Source organism: Delphinus delphis, chromosome 13 (assembly GCF_949987515.2).
Source record: "Delphinus delphis chromosome 13, mDelDel1.2, whole genome shotgun sequence".
In the NCBI taxonomy this organism is placed as follows: Eukaryota; Metazoa; Chordata; class Mammalia; order Artiodactyla; family Delphinidae; genus Delphinus; species Delphinus delphis.
In genome coordinates this window covers 16,401,660-16,417,289 of record NC_082695.1, presented here as the reverse complement: position 1 = coordinate 16,417,289, position 15,630 = coordinate 16,401,660, and the positions used below count along the sequence as shown (strand labels likewise).

At 44.5% G+C, this 15,630-nt stretch overlaps 2 non-coding genes and 1 pseudogene across 2 annotated transcripts; 2 read left to right on the top strand and 1 right to left on the bottom strand.

Annotated features, from left to right (window-relative positions):
• The first annotated feature begins 4,076 nt into the window (after window positions 1–4,076).
• Window positions 4,077–4,217, top strand: LOC132436686 (U4 spliceosomal RNA). Its single transcript, XR_009521840.1, has one exon. It is a non-coding gene; the product is annotated as a U4 spliceosomal RNA (small nuclear RNA).
• A 705-nt stretch (window positions 4,218–4,922) lies between these two features.
• On the top strand, window positions 4,923–5,063 carry LOC132436685 (U4 spliceosomal RNA). The gene has a single exon (XR_009521839.1). It is a non-coding gene; the product is annotated as a U4 spliceosomal RNA (small nuclear RNA).
• Window positions 5,064–14,863: 9,800 nt separating this feature from the next.
• LOC132436399 (small ribosomal subunit protein uS2B-like) lies at window positions 14,864–15,420 on the bottom strand (annotated as a pseudogene).
• Window positions 15,421–15,630: the final 210 nt, after the last annotated feature.

The following is a 15,630-nucleotide window of genomic DNA, read 5'->3' as shown; positions in this document are numbered from 1 at the left end:
TACAAGTCCCACAAACCTCTGGGCTTCACAATCGAGGGACCCAGGTTTTCCAGTAGCGTCCCCTGTTGGCCTTTTGTGGTCAGAGGCTTCGAACCCTGGTACGCGATGTGCAGCTGTCTACCTAGCCATCATCTCTTCGAGAGAAGCGGTTAGAGCTTGTACGTCATTGTTCTGAGTGCAAAATAGTACATCCAAACAGCGTTAACTTAGGAATTCATTCTTTAGAAGCTTTAGTAATGGATCTAGGTTTGACTCATCCTCAACTTCAGTGTTTCAGAACCTTTCCACTCATGGAAACGGAATCAAGTTCCCACCTTGCAGCGAGCTGTGAAGAAATACATTCACAAATAGCTGAAAAACTGATGTTTTTACAGTTAAAATGAACAATTAAAGTGAAATATAATATACAGGGACTAATGTGTTTACCCACGTGGCTTCTCCAACTTTCTCATCTTTTTTTTTGTTTGTTTTGGCTCCGTTGGGTCTTCGTGGTTGGGTCTTCAGGGTTGGGTCTTCCTTGCTGTGTGCAGGCTTTCTCTAGTTGCAGCCAGTGGGGGCTACTCTTCGTTGTGGTGTGAGGGCTTCTCATTTTGGTAGCTTCTACTGTTGCGGAGCACGGGGTCTAGGTGCCCCGGCTTCAGTAGTTGTGGCACATGGGCTTAGTTGCTCCGCAGCATGTGGGATCTTCCCAGACCAGGGCTCGAAACCATGTCACCTGCTCTGGCAGGCAGATTCTGATTCTTAACCACTGCGCCACCAGGGAAGTACCTTATTTCTCATCTTGTGTTTTTACTAAATTAACCAACACAATGCCTGGGTCTTACCCCCAGAAATTCTGATTTAATTGGTCTGGGGAGACACTTGGGCACCAAGTCGGTTTACAAACCTCACAGTTGTTTCTAATATGTAGCCAGTGAGAACCACTGATCTGTAGCATTGCCTAAATAAGACATCGATTTCTAAGTGTTTTAGAACATATCAAAGGATATGCTAGCACTGACCTTGAAGACCACTCTAAGGAACCACTTCCCCCATTTTAAAATGAAGTGAGGGGAATTCCCTGGAGGTCCAGGGCTTTCAGCTTCAGGCTCCGAGCTTTCACCGCCGAGGGTACAGGTTCAATCCCTGGTCGGGGAACTAAGATCTCGAAAGCCACTCGGTGCCGCCAAAAACAAACAAGCAAACAAACAAAACTGAAGCCCAGAGGAGTAGTATGAAAGCTGGAGTCAGAGTCTGACTCTCATTGAATGCATAGCAGTAAATATTGGTAAAGTAACCCATTTCAGTAGTTTGGGAGCAATATCTCCAGCCACACCTCAAATAGGTCACTGGGCTGAGAGAGCCACCTGACATGAGTCTTTTTTTTTTTTTTTGCAGTACGCGGGCCTGTCATTGTTGTGGCCTCTCCCGTTGCGGAGCACAGGCTCCGGACGCGCAGGCTCAGCGGCCATGGCTCACGGGCCCAGCCTCTCCGTGGCAGGTGGGAAGATGGCATGTGGGATCTTCCCGGACCGGGGCGCGAACCTGTGTCCCCTGCATCGGCAGGCGGACTCTCAACCACTGCGCCACCAGGGAAGCCCGATGTGAGTCTTTTGTACCTTAGTTAACCTGACCACATTGGCTGGGAAAAAATTTTAAAAAGGATTAAAATATAGACTGGGGGGCTTCCGTGGTGGCGCCGTGGTTAAGAATCTGCCTGTTAATGCAGGGGACACGGGTTCAATCCCTGGTCCGGGAAGATCCCACACTGTGGAGCAACTAAGCCCGTGCGCCACAACTACTGAGCCTGCACTATTGAACCTGTGTGCCACAACTACTGAAGCCCGCGCGCCTAGAGCCCATCCTCTGCAACAAGAGAAGCCACGACGATGAGAAGCCCGCCCATGGCAACAAAGAGTGGCCCTGTCTCGCTGCAACTACAGAAAGCCCCCACACAGCAAGAAGACCCAACACAGCCAAAAGTAAAAACAAATACATTAATTTTTAAAAATGTATACTGGAAAAAAAATGTATACTGGGAACTTTTATGAAGTCAAAAAATTATAGGGCTTCCCTGGTGGTGCAGTGGTTAAGAATCGCCTGTCAGTGCAGGGAACACGGGTTCGAGCCCTGGTCCGGGAAGATCCCACATGCCGTGGAGCAACTAAGGCCCTGCGCCATAACTACTGAGACTGCGCTCTAGATCCCACGAGCCACAGCTACTGAGCCTGCGTGCCTACAGCCTGTGCTTCACAACAAGAGAAGCCACCGCAATGAGAAGCTCGTGCACTGCAACAAGAGTAGCCCCCGCTCGCCGCAACTAGAGAAAACCCGTGCACAGCAATGAAGACCCAGTGCAGCCAAAAATAAATAAATAAAAATAAATAAATAAATAAAATTTTAAAAAAGAAAACAAAATTGTAATCCAGAATATTTTCTGCACACATGGGTATTTGATTAAAACATATGGAAATGTCAAAACATGACACTACCCCCAATCCCAGGCAAATTTTATTGTGGAAAACTTCAGAGCCACATTATTTTTCCAGTTCTTCAAGTGGAATAAGCATCATTAAAAGACTGGCCAGGAACACAGGATTATTGTGCTTTTAGGCACCAAAGAATTTCATGTTCTGGGGAGAAGTTAGCTGAGTTTTCTATTTTTCTTAGTGCTGGGAAGTCATCTGTGGAACATGAAGTCATCCAAGACAGCTGGTGAAACAATTTCCCTTGATAGCTACTGACAGGGTGTAATGAGCCACCCAATCGAGACATTCTCAAGGGCTGAGAAGTTCTTTGGATGACCCTTGTCTTTTTATTTCTCACAACTCCACCACACTAGGAATTAATGTCAAAGTCCTTGGCTGGATCAAAATCAAATACTCTAAATTAATCAGACTGTTAGCCTTTCTTTTTTTCTGCTGTTTTTTCCTACCCTGCCAATTATGGCTGTGGAAAAAAAATTAACTACGCATCAGCATCAAATAGGCCTTTTTATATCATTTTTACATCTAGTTGATGACTACATAAATGTTCAGTGAGCAATACTTTGAACGTTTCATGTTTGAAAGTTTTCCTAATGAAATTTTGGGGGAAATATTTTCTCAGAGTACTAGTTGCATCTTAGTGAGTAGCAAAAACCAAAAGTCTTTTGGAGAGTACAGCTCAGAGCTGAAACAAGTTCAGACATAGGTTTCTAGTAGCTTTCCACTTGCCGAGCCAGTAACAGTGAAAGTTACTTCAAACTCATGAACTGTAGAAATAGCCTCTCTCCTCTGAATTAAGATGTCCACAGAAAACCCTTCCAGGTTAAACATAGCACATCAACCAGAAATTCTACTTCTAGATATAAACACAAAAGAATTGAAAAGAAGGACTCAAACTGATACTTGTATGTCAATGTTCATAGAAGCATTATTCACAATAGCCAAAAGGTGGAAGCAACCTCCTGTCAATCAAAGAATCAATGGATAACAAAATTCCATACAGTAGAATATCAGCCATAAAAAGGAACGAAATTCTGAAACATACTACAATATGGATGGACCTTAAAAACAAGGTATGAAATAAGCCAGACACAAAAGGTCAAATAATTGTGTGATTCTCTTATGTGAGGTACTGAGAGTTGCCAAATTTATAGAAAGTGGAATAGAGGTTGCCAGGAGCTGTGGGAGAGAGGAATGGGGAGTTAGTATTTAATGGGAAGTTTGTTTGGAATGATGAAAAAGTTCTGGAGATGTACAGTGGTGATGGTTGCTGAACTTAGAAATGGTTCAAATGGTAAATTTTATGTTATGTATATTTTACCACAGCACCCTTACACTGAGCACATTTCTCATCCTCCCCAATTTATAGTCTGAATTAAGTTTATTAGCATGTTCCCTCCCACAATGCTTTGCTTCATTCTCCACTCAAAACTAAGTGAAATCAAGCAACTGAATACTGAGAAACAGCTTATATATTTCCGAGACATCTTAATATGGTTGTATAATTTTCACCCCATTAATAATTAAGGGTTTTGCCTTGAGGCTCCAACTCACCTTTCTGAAATAGGAACCTTGCTTATTGGGAACGATGAGTAGGGCGTTATGTTCTCTAGCTTTGCGCAGTGGCAGTATCGTAGCCAATGAGGTTTATCCGAGGCGCGATTATTGCTAATTGAAAACTTTTCCCAATACCCCGCCGTGACGACTTGAAATATAGTCGGCATTGGCAATTTTTGACAGTCTCTACGGAGACTGAATAATGCAAGTTTAAAAAGAAGTATGTGTTTCGTAACCACCGTAAACCTACGGGAGAATACGTTGGAAGTCCTAAGTCACAAACAGTGTGGAAGGAACGCTGAGAGTTCAAAATGACCAGTAACTATATGCCCAATTTCAAATTTTCACCGTTATCAGGTAGGGAATTGCCTTGCTAGAAAATCCTAGCACGTGTTACTGTTGTTTTTGTTATCGATTTCAATACAAGCGATTAGCTTTTGTTAACAGTTCGTTTCATACCTGTTCCTCAGTTTTAGTTCGTTCTTTATACTTGTGTGGTGTTGTCTAAGTCGTATTAATAATTTTTTATTTCTTAATATTTATTTTTCTGGCTTTAACACGAACACTTCCATTTACTCGTCCCGTCTCGCATTACTCTGTTTCGGTTTTTTTCTTGTCGCTGTTCTTTAGAACGCGAGTCTTACCCGCAGCGTCTTGGTGATGTCATGGTAATTTGCATAAAATTCTCCAGCGTCCTTAGCGAAAGGCGTTCTTATTTTCGAAAGGTTAGGGTTCGACAAGAGTTGCTCTAATACCCGGCAGCTCTTCGCGCACACGTGTTTTAAACAGGAATGTGTGCAGGGAAATGCTTCAGATCTCCCAGCTCGTTGTTAGTCGCTCGCCCTCACGGTAAAGACAGTTGTCATCCATGGGGGAGGTAGGTGCGTGCTCATGCTCTTCAGCTTTGCGCAGTGGCAGTATCGTAGCCAATGAGGTTTATCCGAGGCGCGATTATTGCTAATTGAAAACTTTTCCCAATACCCCGCCATGACGACTTGAAATATAGTCGGCATTGGCAATTTTTGACAGTCTCTACGGAGACTGAGCGATGCATGTTTAATAACAGATATTCTAATACTTTGTAGGAATGAATGTTTGGATTATTGAGATTTTTCTCGGCTTTTCTATTTATTCTTACTAAAGCATTACTGGGTTTTACCGTTGAAAGTGAGTGGTGAGTCTGTTCCGGGTTTTCCGAAGGTCACGGGTTCGTAGGAACCGACGTGAACTTAAAAACCTGTCGTCCAAACATTTCCTTTTAAAGGGATTAAGGAAAAAAAACACAGTAGGCTTTTTTAGGTTGTACTGTAGAGTCTTGGGCACAGCTTCCTTTGCAATTAAATCCCTTTATCCTTAGTGGGGTACTGATTTCCACTGTAACGGCTGCCTATATAGTCTTGTGCTGTTAGGGAGATCAGGCTGTGTCCACGGACAGAAAGCCTGAGAAGTCCGAGCTCTGGGCGTGGCAGATGCAGCTGGACCTGTTTAGGCCACCACCCATAAAATATTTTTCTGTTCTTTAGCAGAAGAATGCGGCTTGTTAGGGTGAAGATGGTGGAACAGCCTCTACTGATTCAAAGCAGCACACTGTGGAAAACCGCCCTAGCGGCAGATCAGACACAGTCCCTGCTTCAAGGAACTCACCGTTTTGAAAACACAGATAAACAACATAATTACAGATTATTTCAATGTTATAGAGAGATGTGATGGAGCCATCCAGAAGACCAGCCGAGTTCCACCACCACCCACTATGGAGCACTTATTGTGTGCCAGACTCCGCATGAACTGCTTACTTCCTGTGCCAGACTCCATGCAAAGTGCTTAAGATGCTTTGTTTCATTTAATTCTTACAGAAACCTTTCTCCCCATTTTTTTTTTTTACAAACAGCTCTACTGAGGCATAATTGATATTCAATAAACTGCACATATTTAAAGCCTACGATTTGATGAGTTTTGAGAACATATATACACCCATGAAACCATTACTGCAAACCAGCTGGCGAACACATCCATTACTCCCCAAAGTTTCCTGATGTTCCTTTGCAATCCATCCCTCCCTCCCAACTCTCCCCACTACCCCTCCCCCATTCTGTCGCTATAGATTAGTTTGTATTTTCTAGAATTTTATAGGAACGGAATCTACGGTATGTGATTTTCTTGAGATAGGCATTTTTCATCAAACAATATGTCCTTGCAGTTCATCCAGGTTTTTGCATGTATCACTAGCTCATTCTTTGTCCTTGCTGAGTAGTATTCCATTATATGGAAGTACCAGGGTTTGTTCAACCATTCACCCATGGAAGGACATTTGAATTGTTCCTAGTATTTTGCTATCATAAATAAAGCTGCTAAGAGCATTCCTGTACAAGTTTTGTAAGAAGCTGTCAAATTATCTTCCAGAGTGGCTTTCCATTTCCATTTTAGTTTCCACCTGCAGTTTTAAAAAATCTAGGCAAGTGCCCCTGACTTTTTTTTAAATTAATTAATTAATTAATTTTTGGCTGAGTTGGGTCTTTGTTGCCACGCGTGGGCTTTCTCTGGTTGCGGCAAGTGGGGTCTACTCTTCGTTGCGGTGCGCGTGCTTCTCATTGCGGTGGCTTCGGAGCACAGGCCCTAGGCGCATGGGCTTCAGTAGTTGCCATACGTGGGCTCAGTAGTTGTGGCACACGGTGTGTTTTGCTGCACGGCATGTGGGATCTTCCCGGACTAGGGCTTCAACCCGTGGCTTCTGCATCGGCAGGCGGATTCTTTTTATATATATATTATTTTATTTTATTTTATTTTATTTTTTTGCGGTTCGCGGGCCTCTCACTGTTGTGGCCTCTCCCGTTGCGGAGCACAGGCTCCGGTTGCGCAGGCTCAGCGGCCATGGCTCACGGGCCCACCCGCTCCGCGGCATGTGGGATCTTCCCGGACCGGGGCACGAACCCGTGTCCCCTGCATTGGCAGGCGGACTCTCAACCACTGCACCACCAGGGAAGCCCCCGGCAGGCGGATTCTTAACCACTGCGCCACCAGGGAAGCCCCCGCCCCGCCCCCGCTGCCTTTTCTCTTTCCTTCATGACACTGATTTTTTTTTTTTTTTCATGACACTGATTTTTTTTGAAGAGTCCGAGACAGTTATCGTGTAGAAGCCTCACATTCCAACTTCACTGACTGTGTTCCCTTTATTTCCTGTAACCAAGACTTGGTTCGATTCAACAGAACTTCAGAGATAGCGTTATGAACTTTGTATTGCATCTGCCACTATAATCGATGCTGAGTTTAAGCGCCAGGGTAAAGCAGTAACTGGTCTCTCTCTATTGTAAAAGTGCACTTTCCCCTATGTAATCAGTAATCTGTGGAATGAACAATCCTTGACATTTGGTAATAAAAGCCCTTTGCTTTCCACAACTACTCCCTTAAACCACTTCCTGATCAGTCATCAAAATATGGCTAAGTAAGATAAATTAATGTCACTTCTTCTCTGGAACTCAGGGTAGGTTTGCTGGGACCAAGGAATACCCTGTGTTCAGGACCTGTGGTCCCAGGAAAGGGAAGAAGAGTCCCCTGCGGAGCCAATGTATTACAATTGAGCAAATATGATGGAAAGAGGGGGTCAGTGATAACTACCCAAAGGGGCATCCTGAAGACCCCACTACAATTGTGGGAACTACAAGAGGAGCCGACGTGTGCTACCCAGAGGCTGAAATTTCAAGGAGCTAAAAATTTCCTTGATAGTGTGGTCTGAAAATGCACTCCAACCATTTCTTTTCATCTTAGCTGGTTGCCAAGATGAATAATCTGGGTGTCAGAACAGGCCTGGAGGAGACAGAACATGAATGCTCCCTCCCATGGCAAATTTTGTATTGATTGGAAAGTCAGATGATGCTCTGGCGAACACTCATGTGAATGTGTGTGTGTGATTTTCTTAGAATTTATAATAGCAAGTAAGTAAAATAATGACTCATTTGTAAGCATACAAGAAAGAAAAGCATGGAAAAACCACCAAGGGACTTCCCTGGTAGTGCAGTGGTTAAGAATCTGCCTGCCAAGGCAGGGGACACGGGTTTGAGCCCTGCTCCAGGAAGATCCCACATGCCGTGCAGCAACTAAGGCCATGTGCCACAACTACTGAGCCTGCTCTCTAGAGCCCATGCGCCGCAACTACTGAGCCCGTGTGCTGCAACTACTGAAGCCTGCGTGCCTAGAGCCTGTGCTCCACAACAAGATGAAGCCACCACAATAAGAAGCCTGTGCACCACAGCGAAGAGTAACCCCCACTCACCACAACTAGAGAAAGCCTGCGTGAAGCAACAAAGACCCAATGCAGCCAAAAATAATGAGTAAACGGATTTGCCTTAAAAAATAAATAAATTAAATAAATAAATAATAAATACATTTTTTTAAAAAACCCACCAAAAAAATGAACAAAAAGCTTAAGGAAAGCAAAACAACTTTTTTAAAGGTAAAATTTATAAAGCATACATGTGATATTTTGCTCTCAGCTCTACTGGAATCTTTCTTTGGGTAGTTTGAGTTACAATGACTTTTTTTTTTTTTAATTGAAGTAAAATTCACAGAATGTAAAATTAACCATCTTCAAGTGGATCCATGTGATTTTTACATATTATTGGTTTCAGTTTCACAACCTAATTTTTTTCTGGTTGTAAAATTACTGCATGTTGGTATATAAAATCCAAACATTGTATATATGCAGCAGTGACAGTCAAAGATCACCGTAATCCCACCTCCATGGCTAGAGAAAATAGCCACAGATATGTGAGATTATTCCTCCAAATTGTTCTATTTACGTGTCACCCTAATTATTAACAAACATTGGATTATATTCTACATTCAGTTCTACTATTTCCTTTTTCTTTCTGCTAAACTAATATATGGTGGACCTATTTTCCATGTCAGCATATAGCTCCCCTCTTCCCATATGGATATACCTCACTTTAGCTAACCAATCCCTATGGATGGACATTTGGGTTGTTCCCAGTTTTTCCCAATTATAAGCAATGCTATGATGAGCATCCTTGGATGTGCATCTTTGCCTACTCATAGGGTTTTTTGGGGGGAATTTTGCCTACTAGTGTGCTGTTTCTAGGGGAAATTTCTGTAGGTGAGATTGCTTGCACAAAAACCGTTCACATTTTGCATTTTAATTTTTTTTTTTTGGCTGTACCGTGCAGCTTGTGGAATCTTAGTTCCCCAACCAGGGATTGAACCTGCAGCCTCGGCAGTGAAAGTGGAGTCCTAACCACTGGACCACCAGGGATTTCCCCATATTTTGTATTTTAAAAGATGCCCCCAAGTTGGGTCCCCCAAGCCTGTACTGTGTATTCTCCCACAAAGCCACATAGGAGAGCGTCTGGAGAATATTCGATGTGTACGTTTGAAACGCTGAAGCTTTCACAGGACTCTTCTGGGTTAGGGAGGGGAAGAAGGAGGAGGGTGAATTCATATCCAGTTCCAACAATTAGTTGTTCTCTAGCTCCTTTCCAGGCAGAAAGCAGAGAGAAGGGGCTGGCTTGGGTGAGGTAATCCTGACCCTCTCCCCTTCCACCATGTATGGAAATATCCTTGGAAACATCAGTTCCAGATGGAGCCAACCCCCACCCCACCCCCTCCCACCCTGTCGCCCAAGCCAGCCTGGACCTACTGGCTCCAGAGGACAGAAAAGCTGGACTCTAAGGAGTATCTCATCAGGGAACGGGTCCACCAGCCCCCAAACAATCTTCCCAGTGTAAGTCCCTGCAGACTGTCTGCAAGAATCACTGGCTTCTCTAGGTTAAAAATATCCTGTGCCCAAGGGGCCTTCAGTGTCTGTCTCAGAAGAGAGCTGGCTTATACTCTCCATCACTGGGGAAATGAACTGAGACCAATTGATTTTTTTTTTTCCATGAAGCTTTGAAACCAGACTTTCTGGGTTCAAATCTTTGCTCCACTATTCACTAACTGCGTGACCCTAGGCTACTTACTTAATTTCTCTGTACCTCAGTTCTCTGGCTGTAAAAGGAGTGTCAGGATCATCACATCTATCTCAGAAGCCAGTGGGTCTCCACCCTGGCTGAGCACTTAAAATCACCTGGTGAGCTTTTAAAAATCCTCTTGCCCAGGTGCATTCTGGGTCAATTCAATCAGAATTTCTGAGCATTAGTTCTGGGCAAAAAATATATTTTAAAACTTCCCAGGGGGCTTCCCTGGTGGCGCCGTGGTTGAGAGTCCGCCTGCCGATGCAGGGGACGCGGGTTCGGGCCCCGGTCTGGGAGGATCCCACATGCCGCGGAGCGGCTGCGCCCGGGAGCCGTGGCCGCTGAGCCTGCGCGTCCGGAGCCTGTGCTCCGCAACAGGAAAGGCCACAACAGTGAGAGGCCCGCGTACTGCAAACAATAAATAAATAAATAAAAATCAATTAAAAAAAAAAAAACTTCCCAGGAACTTCCCTGGTGGCACAGTAGTTAAGAATCCACCTGCCAGAAAACTATGACACTGATGAAAGAAATTAAAGATGATACAAACAAATGGAGAGATATACCATGTTTTTGTATTGAAAATCAACATTGTGAAAATGACTATACTACCCAAAGCAATCTACAGATTCAATGCAATCCCTATCAAACTACCAATGACATTTTTCACAGAACTAGAATAAAAAATTTCACAATTTGTATGGAAACACAAAATAGCCAAAGCAATCTTGAGAAAGAAAAACAGAGCTGGAGGAATCAGGCTCCTGGACTTCAGACTATACTACAAAGCTGCAGTAATCAAGACAGTATGGTACTGGCACAAACACAGAAATATAGATAAATGGAACAGGATAGAAAGCCCAGAGATAAACCCACACACATATGGTCACCTTATTTTTGATAAAGGAGGCAAGAATATACAATGGAGAAAAGAAAGCCTGTTTAATAAGTGGTGCTAGGAAAACTGGACAGCTACATGTAAAAGACTGAAATTAGAGCACTCCCTAACACCATACACAAAAATAAACTCAAAATGGATTAAAGACCTAAATGTAAGGCCAGACACCATCAAACTCTTAGAGGAAAACATAGGCAGAACACTCTATGACATAAATCACAGCAAGATCCTTTTTGACCCACCTCCTAGACAAATGGAAATAAAAACAAAAATAAACAAATGGGACCTAATGAAACTTAAAAGCTTTTGCACAGCAAACGAAACCATAAACAAGATGAAAAGGCAACCCTCAGGATGGGAGAAAATATTTGATAATGAAGCAACTGACAAAGGATTAATCTCTAAAATTTACAAGCAGTTCATGCAGCTCAATATCGAAAAAACAAACAACCCAATCCAAAAATGGTCAGAAGACCTAAATAGACATTTCCCCACAGAAGATATACAGATTGCCAACAAACACATGAAAGGATGCTCAACATCACTAATCATTAGAGAAATGCAAATCAAAACTATAATGAGGTATCATCTCACACCAGTCAGAATGGCCATCATCAAAAAATCTACAAACAGGGCTTCCCTGGTGGCGCAGTCGTTGAGAATCTGCCTGCCAATGCAGGGGATATGGGTTTGAGCCCTGGTCTGGGAGGATCCCACATGCCGCGGAGCAACTAGGCCTGTGAGCCACAACTACTGAGCCTGCGCGTCTGGAGCCTGTTCTCCGCAACAAGAGAGGCCGCGACAGTGAGAGGCCCGCACACCGTGATGAAGAGTGGCCCCCGCTTGCCACAACTAGAGAAAGCCCTCACACAGAAACGAAGACCCAACACAGCCAAAAATAAATAAATTTATTTTAAAAAAATCTACAAACAATAAATGCTGGAGAGGGTCTGGAGAAAAGGGAACCCTCTTGCACTGTTGGTGGGAATGAAAATTGATACAACCACTATGGAGAACAGTATGGAGATTCCTTAAAAAACTAAAAATAGAACTACCATATGACCCAGCAATCCCACTATTGAGCATATACCCGGAGAAAACCATAATTCAAAAAGAGACATGTACCACAATGTTCATTGCAGCTCTATTTACAATAACCGGGACGTGGAAGCAACCTAAGTTTCCAACAACAGATGAATGGATAAAGAAGATGTGGCACATATATACAATGGAATATTACTCAGCCATAAAAAGAAACAAAATTGAGTTATTTGTAGTGAGGTAGATGGACCTAGAGTCTGTCATACAGAGTGAAGTTAGAAAGAGAAAAAGAAATACCATATGCTAACACATATATGGAATCTAAAAAAAAAAAGGTTCTGAAGAACCTAGGGGCAGGACAGGAATAAAGATGCAGACGTAGAGAATGGACATGAGGACATGGGGAGGGGGAAGGGTAAGCTGTGACAAAGTGAGAGAGTGGCATGGACATATATACACTACCAAACATAAAATAGATAGCTAGTGGGAAGCAGCGCATAGCACAGGGAGATCAGCTCGGTGCTTTGTGATCACCTAGAGGGGTGGGATAGGGAGGATGGAGACGCAAGAGGGAGGAGATATGGGGATATATGTATAGCTGATTCACTTTGTTATACAGCAGAAACTAACACACCATTGTAAAGCAATTATACTCCAATAAAGATGTTAAAAAAAAAAAAGAATCCACCTGCCAATGCAGGGAACACGGGTTCAATCCCTGGTCTGGGAAGATCCCACATGCCGCAGAGCAATTAAGCCCGTGCACCACAACTACTGAAGCCCGCATGCCTAGAGCCCGTGCTCCACAACAAGAGAAGTTACCACGATGAGAAGACTGTGCACGGCAATGAAGGGTAGCAACCGCTCAATACAAATAGAGAAAGCCCGAGCAACAACGATGACCCAACGCAGCCAAAAAAATAAAATAAAATAAAAGCTTCCCAGGTCATTCCAATGTGCCAGTGCTGTAGAGATTTTGTGGGTATTAAATGAGATAATATAGGAAAAAGGCTCCCCCTGGTGCCTGACACAGAGTTATATGCTTTGGTGGAGGTTGTGGGACCAATTATCCAAGCCTGGGTGGTGGTCAGGGAAGGCCTCCTGGAGGAGGGGGTGTTGAGCTGTGAACTGAAGGAGGAGAGAAGTTAACCAAGAGAAAGAGGACAGGATGCCTTTTAGCCGGGGTATCAGTACCTGCAGGGTTCTGGAGCCAGGAGGATGTGGCCTCTTGGAGGAATTGAAAGTCATTCCCAGAAATTCCCTGGCAGTCCAGTGGTTAGGACTCCATGCTTTCACTGCTGAGGGCCTGGGTTCAATCCCTGGTCAGGGACCTAAGATCTGGCAAGCTGCATGGTGTGGCCAAAAAAATTGAAGTCTTTCCCTGTGACTGGAGCTGAGAAAGGAGAAAAGAGAGTTGGTGGAAAATCACTGGGCTTTATTCTGGTGTCAGGAAGATTTTAAGCAGGACAATGAGTGTGTGGGGGGGTGCCCTCCCCCCAAATTCAGAAACAGCAGGGCCTCCTAAGGCATTGTGTCCAAGCCCTCTGGGGAAATTGAACTTGCCAAGGGGTGTGTGACACAGTCCCCAAGCTCCCCTTCAGGAGCCATGTCCTAGACTGTAAAGTCAGACAGTCCTGGGTTTGGATCCCAACTTTGCCACTTCTTACTTGTGTGGCCTTGGGCACGTGACTTCATTTATGAGCCTCAGTTTCCTGGCCTGGAAAATAGGCATAAAACCCCCATTGGATCTTTTTTTTTTTTTTGCGGTACGCGGGCCTCTCACCGCTGTGGCCCCCCCCACCGCGGAACACAGGCTCCGGACGCACAGGCTCAGTGGCCATGGCCCACTGGCCCAGACGCTCCGCGGCACGCGGGATCCTCCCGGACCGGGGCACGAACCCGTGACCCCCGCATCGGCAGGTGGACTCTCAACCACTGCGCCACCAGGGAAGCCCTACTAAGATTAATTTTGACTGTTTCTTTTTATCTTTTTTAATGTGGCTCCTAGAAAATTTTTAATTACTAATTTAAAAAAATTTAATTACTAATTTTAAAATTAAAAAATTTTAATATGTGGCTTGCATTTTGTTTCTAGGGGATAGCGCTGAGTTAGAGAGTGCTTGTTAGTGACAAGGATTATGCTAAGAAGTAAAGGTGTAGTATCTTGTTTAATCCTATGATGACTCTGACAGGTAGGTATTATTTATCTTCTTTCTACAGAGGAGGAAACTGGCACAAAGAGTGAATGGTCTGAGATTCACCACCAGCAAGGGACAAAGCTGGCATTAGAACCTGGGTGGAGTCAGTCCAATGAGCTGTGCACTTAACCTCTACCCCACACTGCTAAGTAGAGGGGCCTGTGGGCTGGGACAGGAAGAGGCATCAAGAGCCATCCAGGTGGAAGGAACAGCATATGTCTGAAAACACTGACATTCCATGGACTAGAGGGCTCAGAACATTCGGCCGTGGAGTGATCCCATGGAGGATCTACTTTCTTGGAGGCTGTTTTCTCACAATGAGGATCCTGAATGCAGTTTTGGCAGGGCTGTCCAACAATGTCCTGTCAATGTCAGTTCTTTTTTTTTTCTTTTTGAGACTATTTTCCGTCAACCTATTTCCACTTTAAGAGTCTGTAGAAGAACAGCTGAAGACCACTCAGTGGTTGTTCTGCCCATTCAGTGGCCTGAGCAGTGGGAGCTGCAGACCAGCCTTCAGTGGGGGACTGCTGAATAGGCACAGAGGGCACTTGCACACCTTCGGACCAGTCTGCCACCTCAGGTTGAGTAGCAATGAACTCAGGAGGTGGGGCAGTCCATTCACCCTGAAATTCCTCCTTGGTCACAGCCTTCTCAGCTGCTGCCTGCTATTCCTTTTCAATCTCTTAAGGATCTCTGTAGAAGTAGAGATCAGGCATGACCTCCCATGGGTATTCACAGTAGATGGTGTCACGCATGTGCAGAACTTCCCCGGGCGAGTATCCACCACATCAGACCCACTGAGTGAGCTCCCTTATTGCACGGGATGACAATGTCCACACAGTGCAGAGGAGAATCTGTTACACAGACCAATGGTAGGCAGGTTCATGTAAGAGGCCTCTGTGAGAGGCAGGTGGTCAGCCCTGGGATCAGTAACCACCAGAAGTCTTGGCTCCCAGAAGGCTGCCTGGATCTGGTTAGTGAAGGTTCCAGGAGTGAAGCGGCCAGATATAGGAGTGGCTCCAGTGACAGCAGCAAAATTCAGCCCAGCTCGCTGGCCAGTATTCCTGGAGGATATGACACTGACATCAGCTGGGTTTTCAATGGCAACAATGGCACGAGCTGCCAACAGAAGCTTCTCCCAGGTTCTCTTCAGATTGTATGATGTAGATGCCACTCACTTTTCCTTTGTAGATGTACTGTTCCATTTGGAAGTCAAGGCTGGTGCCACCTAAGTGGGTTCCTGATGCAAGGAATTTGAGGATATCCTCCTCCTTCATTTGCTGGACATCAAGGGCTCCGGACATTGTGAAAATTTCCCTTTAAGTTACGATGGGAATCCAGAGCAACGCCGTATGGACCCCTGTCTGGGTAGCGCGGAAAGGCAATGCCAGTTCATCCTTAGGAAGTATGAGAAAACCTGGTTTGAGTTAACCAAGTCTGATGGCTGGGGGATGGGAGTCCCCGAGGGGAGGAAAAGTTGTGTTATTTTTTTTTAAGATCCTTTTTTAAAAAAT